This window comes from Drosophila novamexicana, unplaced genomic scaffold (assembly GCF_003285875.2).
Source record: "Drosophila novamexicana strain 15010-1031.04,08,12 unplaced genomic scaffold, DnovRS2.1 tig00000796-arrow-arrow-pilon, whole genome shotgun sequence".
Lineage (NCBI taxonomy): Eukaryota > Metazoa > Arthropoda > Insecta > Diptera > Drosophilidae > Drosophila > Drosophila novamexicana.
Window position 1 is genome coordinate 496,228 of NW_020824824.1, and position 8,054 is coordinate 504,281.

Sequence of the window (8,054 nt, forward strand, 5' to 3'; positions counted from 1 at the left end):
AATATGTAATCATTATTTTTCTTAACACCAGCTCTTTTACGATATTTAAGAATAGTTTCAATACAATACTTGTCAAACGGTGTGAGCAGCACTGGCACAGTTCGATTTAGTTTTCCACGGATAGTCAACCTTGTGTATTTTTGAGCAATTTCTCTAGTTTCTTTCGTGAGACGGTCGAAGTTTTCTTTATCCACATTTTCATCGATGGCGTGGCCTGTTAGATAGTTCTCAATTGTTAGTCTTTCAATTTCACCAGCTCTACGGCGGTTAAAAATTTGAAGGCCAATTAGTGTGCTTTGTATTAACGATGTCCATGACAAAAAATCAAACTTAATTTTCAGCACACTAAGAGAATTTTCAGACTTTTTTATCACATAATCAAAAAGTTTTTTGATGTCTTCTTTACATGGTAAGATAGTTGGTAGAGCTCTCTTTTTCTTTGACTGATCTTCTATAGCTTTTTTGTTTATAAAAAGAGGGATTTCGGTTTCCCATAGAACAAGAAAATCTTTAATTATTTTTTTTTTTTCATGATTTTGTGTTTTTATGCAATGAGTCCATAATATTTTTGCGCACTTTTTAATTAAAGTTGTAAGGTTCGTTGCGACTGAAGGTGTTTTAAAAAACAACAAAGAAGAGTCCCACTGAGCCACTTTTCTGATACAAGATATCATTAAATCCAAATGTTTGGGATTAATGGCGTCTTTAAGTTCCTGTATCTCATTGGGTTCAGATTTTTTTATTTCACATAATAGTCTGCTTAGCAATCTCATGTTTGCTCTGATCATATCGTACTGAAGTTCGCCGTGCTTCATAGATTCTGCGTTTGCGAATAAAACAATCAATTCATCATATATCAGATTCCGAGAAATTGGATCATCATTTAAAACAGGCATTATTTTTGTGCGCACAACGTCGTTTGCACTTTTATGCATAAAGCCGGTTTTGGAGCGACCTTGTTTAAGCAAGTCACGAGTTCCTTTCTTATGATCGCTGCCTTTGCAATTATTAATATGACTTCGTATTGTGCTTTTGGGAAAAAATCCAGAACATCCCTTGCAACATATGAAATCAACAACTTCATTTTTAGAATTAACTCGCTTTTGACGGGGCACGATTAGAGTTCCATTATTTAACGATGCATCGATATTATGGATATAATCACCATTTTTTCTAATTTCATCAATAAGTAATCTCCGAGTTTTGTCATTTTTCGGCAGGCATATGAATTTTTGTACTTGCGGCTCATTTTTATGAACAAGCTGCAAGTGACGAGCGAATTTTGTTTGCAACTTATTGCAAAATAAGCAAAAATGTTTCTTACAATTTTTTTGGGTTTTCGCAGTTTGAATAATCAAATCCCTGACATCACTTAGTGGAGTTTCAGTTGTGTAAGTAAAAACTTGTTTATTGGTTGAATTATTTAAAATGCTGGACTGGTTAGTTATATCCGGAGTATAACTGGAATCGAATCCATGAGTGGAATCTGGACAGTTAGTATTAAGCGATTGAAATGTATCATTTATCGTTGAATGATTTTGATTTTTTGCCGATGAATCTAGCCTATCATAGCCAAATTCGTTAAGTAGTTCCAAAGATCTTCTATTAGTCGATGAATTTTTAGTTGTATTGATAAATTCTTCGGATGCATCTATTTGAATATATTTAATAATAAATATATAACGAGGAATCCATATTAATTATTACTGGACATAATTCAATATTTTAAGTAAATATTTCGTATCTAATATAGTAGCACCAGGAGCTGTGCCTATATACATATTTAAGAACATTTATTTTACTTAACTTTCAGACCTGTAAGGATGTGATAGTATGACATAGTGTATACCTCCACTTCACTTGCAGTTAATTAATCATTCGGATGTGTCTCTATTACATCTTATATTTTAATGTATACAATTATTTTTATATTACGTTAAGCAGAATGAACGTTATTAAAAAATGTATATCTGTACTGATCATGATAAGCATTTTATTTATATATAGATAAATATTTATATTTTTCATTACCTTTACTAGAAACATATTAATATGAGACGAGAACAAGACAGCTGATAGGAACACAAACTAGCTGGAACGAACACGAATCAGTTAACAAACTATAAATTGGGTGATGTCAAGTATATAAAGTTAGCATTAGTAAATAAATATTAAAATTAGCAAAAAACGGTTTAGATATGTCGGGAGGCATATAGCTTAAAAGAGAATATACTAATCCAAGTAACGCAATGACGGATTGTTTCTTTGATATAGTAATTTTATGATAAGTTAATCAGATCTTACCAATATGAAAAATTTTTAATTCATAACATATAAGGTATTGAATCTTTTAATGTATATCTTCAGATTCTGGCTTTGAAACTGTGCTAATCAAAATTATACACATTTAACGCTTAAAATTGTGAAGGATTGCATTTATTTGCTGTGTCACTATTTGACTTATCTTTAAAAGTCAAATTTAACATTAGAATTTTAAACGGACATTAATATTGCAAGTACTGGATTTATCTTCATTCGTTGCTGATTCACTTTCATTTAATTTAGTGCCTGCTTCTAGTGTCTATAAATATTTTAGGTATAAGGGAAAGTTTCCTTTCATTTTTGTTTCATAATTTTGTGTTTAATTGCAATGAGTCCATAATATTTTTGCTTACTCTTTTATTAAAGTTGTAAGGTTCGTTGCGACTGAAGGTGTTTTTAAAAAAAACTTCGAAGAACTGAGCAACTTTTCTGATACAAGATATTAAATCCAAATGTTTGGGATAAATGGCGTCTTTAAGTTCCTATATCTCATTGGAATCCGATTTTTTATTTCATGTAATAGTCTGCTTATCAATTTCATTTTTGCTCTGATCATATCGTACTGAAGGTCGCCGTGCTTCATAGAGTCTACGTTTGCAAATAAAATAACGTCACTTGCACTTTTATGCATTGGGCAGGTTTTAGATCGACCTTGTTTAAGCAAGTCACGAGTTCGTTTTTTATGTTCGCTGCCGTTGCAATTATTTATGACTCCGCATTGTGGTTTTGGGGAAAAATCCAGAACATCCCTTGCAACATTTGACAAAATATTAGTCTTTAGAGTTAACTGGCTTTTGACAGGGCATGATTAGAGTTTCGTTATTTAATTATGCATCGATATTATCGATTTTATCGCTATTTTTCCAAATCTCAATAATAAGTTATCTGCTAATTATATCATTTTTCAAGGGTCATAAAAATGTTTTTACTTGCAGCTAATTATTATGTACGAACTGCAAGTGACGAGCTAATTTTGTTTGTAATTTATTACAGAAAAAGCAAAAATAAAAGTTACAATTTTTTGGGTTTTCGCAGTTGGAATAATCAAATCCCTTACATCACTTAGTGGAGTTACAGTTGTGTACGTTGAACCTTTTTTGTGTTGGAACACTTTATATAGTGCTGGACTTACTTATATCCGCAGTATAGTTGGAATCAACTACTTGGGTGGAACGTAGATAATTAGTACCAAGCGATTGATATGTATAGAATGCTTTTGCTTTTTTGATGGTGAGACTGGCCAACAAGAGGCCAGGCAAGGGATAAGTATTTTATTTATACATTTATTTCTTTTACATATTAATATAAGACGGACACAAGACAGCTGAATCAAACACATAATAGCTGGAGCAAACACAAAACAGGTAAGAATCCATAAGGTGAGTATTCTCAAGTATATAAAGTTAGCTTTAGTTAAAATATACAAATATATATAAATAATATAAATAATATATAATAAGGATGTACGTCAGAAGGCATATGGCGTACAAGAGAATATTCTAATTTAAGAAATGTAATGACAAATTGTGTATATTATATAGTATTTTTATGATAATTTCCTCAGATGTTGCCAATATGATTAACTCATAATACAATTTAAGACTGAACACTCAATAATAAATATATCACAATATATAACTCTGCCAGAAATTTTATGCAAATGATTTTTTATTTAGTCCTATTGGGCTTAATTTACTTATTTGCATACATACCGAAAGCTTCAAATTGGCCCGGGTTGCACTTATTTGTTGTGTCACTTTCTAAATTAAAGTCTGCTACTGGCGCGCCTTTAAAAGACAATGTTAATTAATTAATTTTAATATGACGTTAGTGTTTTACTTACTGGATTTATCTTCGTTAGTTGTTGATTCACTTTCACTGAACTTAGTGGCTGCTTCTAGTAATTCTATAAATATTTTATGTATTATTAATTTAAAAGTAACAAAATTGTTATATATGTACACACCATTATTAAGTTTCTGACATTGCTTCTCCAATATTTCTCGATCTTCTAAAGAAATATAAGAACATATACATACAAATACATATAATTATTGAAGGGAGAAATGTCAAGCCCAACTTACCATTCGAATCAATAATTTCCGCTTCAAAACTGCCTTTGCTGAATTTTGCAATGCAAATTTTACACCCTTCGTCTATTTTAATTTTTTTTTTTGGCAATACATAATATTGCTCGCACTTAATTAAGAAATACATCCTCTCGCACGCTTTCCAGAAATTTAATGGCGCCAAGTTTTCGAGCTACGCGACGAGTCAACACACAAGTCAAGTCATTTCTGTAAATATACTTTTAAGGCAGCTCTGCACTATCAAATTGAATACTCGAAACGCGTTCATTTTGCTCGTTTAATGGTAATCGATATTTATGCAATTAAAATAAGAGTAAAATAAGATGTGAGAAATATATTTGATTGATGATGGATGGTGATCACGAAAGCGGTCATAAAGAATAACTGCTAGCGGAAATAACTGTTTTAATTGGGAAAAAAATTAAGCCCTTTTTTTGTTAATAGATTCTTATTTTCATGCTACTATCGATATCTTACTTACATGTGAAGCAAGGTTTGTATTACGTCATAATACAAATAGAAAATACATTTTACTCTTCATGCATTATTATTAAACATTTCATGTTGCTTAATTAAACTAAGTTAATAATAAAAATTACCTATAGATGCCCGATTAATTGTAAGCATTTTTAACTAAAGACTCTAACTTAAAAATACGTTTTACATATATGGGCCTTGTACGTGATTTGAGTTAATAAAAAAACCAAGCTTATAAATAAAAAATTTGTTTTATTTTTTTATACTAAAATCACGTACAAATATATTTATAACAAAATTTTATTAGGTAAGAGTCGATAGTTAAATTTTCTTACGATAACTTGACTTTGGTCAAGATATCTTGAAAAAAAAAATTATTTTTTCTTACAACTTAATTATCGACCAATCGTTCCTCTAGCAATTATATGTTATAATGTTGCTTAATTAAACAAAGTTAATAATAATGCTTATATTTATAAAATACATGTTTGTCTAAATTACCGATATATGCTCGATTAATTGTAAGAAAATTTACCTAAAGACTCAATAAAATATATTTTAAATATATTTGGGCATTTTATGTATTCTGAGTTTATTGAAAAATAAAACAAATATTTTATGTGTAGGCCTTGTTATACCCTTGAAGAGGGTATTATAATTTTGTCGTGAAATATGTAACGCATAGAAGAAGACATCTCCGACCCCATAAAGTATATATATTCTTGATCAGTATCAACAGCCCAGTCGATATTGCCATGTCCGCCTGTTCGTCTGTCTGTTTCTATGAGAACTAGTCTTTCCGTTTTGAAACTATTTTTATGAAACTTTGCAAAAGTTCCTCTTTCTTATGCACGCAGAACATATGTTAAAACAAGTAAGAGGCTCTAGTCGGAAGCTCCCGACTAGGGAATACCCTAAACCATCTTCTTTCGACACAGTAAAGGGGAGGGGGTGATATATATAAAACGAAAAGATACTTGATATATACATTCTATTCTGCAAGCTACGAGTCAATTTGGGGACTATAGCTCTTATTATTTGCCCAATTTTCTCAAAAAATCAGACTTCGATATCGATTTTTATCGATTACATGGAAACGCGGCATGTTATTGAATATCGGAAACAAACTCGATCTGCGCGGGACCTAGGAGGTCCAACAGCAAAAAATTTCAAATCTCTAGCTCTTACAGGTTCTGAGATCCTTGCGTTCATACATACGGACGGACGAACAGACAGACGGGCATGGCTAGATCGACTCGGCTATTGATGCTGATCAAGAATATATATACTTTATAGGCTCGGAGATGCTTCCTTCTGCCTGTTACACACCATAGGAAATATCGGTCGAAAATTACGTTGTTGTATGGAAAACATTTTTGTTGTTCAAGATATCTTGACAAAACTCGGCACCTATTAGTTTGACTAACTCCTCCTCAAAATCATGTTAACATAGGAACATTTTAACATATAGCAGCCATGGGGACGATCGGTCGAAAACTAAGTTGTTGTATGACAAATTTTTTCGTATTTTAAAATATCTTGACCAAACTCGGCACTTATTAGTTATACTATACTCCTCATATATACGCAAAATCATGTCAACATCGGACCATTTTAACGTATAATTGCTAGAGGAACGATTGGTCGATAATTAAGTTGTAAGAAAAAATAATTTTTTTTTTTCAAGATATCTTGACCAAAGTCAAGTTATCGTAAGAAAATTTAACTATCGACTCTTACCTAATAAAATTTTGTTATAAATATATTTGTACGTGATTTTAGTATAAAAAAATAAAACAAATTTTTTATTTATAAGCTTGGTTTTTTTATTAACTCAAATCACGTACAAGGCCCATATATGTAAAACGTATTTTTAAGTTAGAGTCTTTAGTTAAAAATGCTTACAATTAATCGGGCATCTATAGGTAATTTAGTGAAATAATTATTTAATATTTATAAGCATTATTATTAACTTAGTTTAATTAAGCAACATGAAATGTTTAATAATAATGCATGAAGAGTAAAATGTATTTTCTATTTGTATTATGACGTAATACAAACCTTGCTTCACATGTAAGTAAGATATCGATAGTAGCATGAAAATAAGAATCTATTAACAAAAAAAGGGCTTAATTTTTTTCCCAATTAAAACAGTTATTTCCGCTAGCAGTTATTCTTTATGACCGCTTTCGTGATCACCATCCATCATCAATCAAATATATTTCTCACATCTTATTTTACTCTTATTTTAATTGCATAAATATCGATTACCATTAAACGAGCAAAATGAACGCGTTTCGAGTATTCAATTTGATAGTGCAGAGCTGCCTTAAAAGTATATTTACAGAAATGACTTGACTTGTCGTGTGTTGACTCGTCGCGTAGCTCGAAAACTTGGCGCCATTAAATTTCTGGAAAGCGTGCGAGAGGATGTATTTCTTAATTAAGTGCGAGCAATATTATGTATTGCCAAAAAAAAAAATTAAAATAGACGAAGGGTGTAAAATTTGCATTGCAAAATTCAGCAAAGGCAGTTTTGAAGCGGAAATTATTGATTCGAATGGTAAGTTGGGCTTGACATTTCTCCCTTCAATAATTATATGTATTTGTATGTATATGTTCTTATATTTCTTTAGAAGATCGAGAAATATTGGAGAAGCAATGTCAGAAACTTAATAATGGTGTGTACATATATAACAATTTTGTTACTTTTAAATTAATAATACATAAAATATTTATAGAATTACTAGAAGCAGCCACTAAGTTCAGTGAAAGTGAATCAACAACTAACGAAGATAAATCCAGTAAGTAAAACACTAACGTCATATTAAAATTAATTAATTAACATTGTCTTTTAAAGGCTCGCCAGTAGCAGACTTTAATTTAGAAAGTGACACAACAAATAAGTGCAACCCGGGCCAATTTGAAGCTTTCGGTATGTATGCAAATAAGTAAATTAAGCCCAATAGGACTAAATAAAAAATCATTTGCATAAAATTTCTGGCAGAGTTATATATTGTGATATATTTATTATTGAGTGTTCAGTCTTAAATTGTATTATGAGTTAATCATATTGGCAACATCTGAGGAAATTATCATAAAAATACTATATAATATACACAATTTGTCATTACATTTCTTAAATTAGAATATTCTCTTGTACGC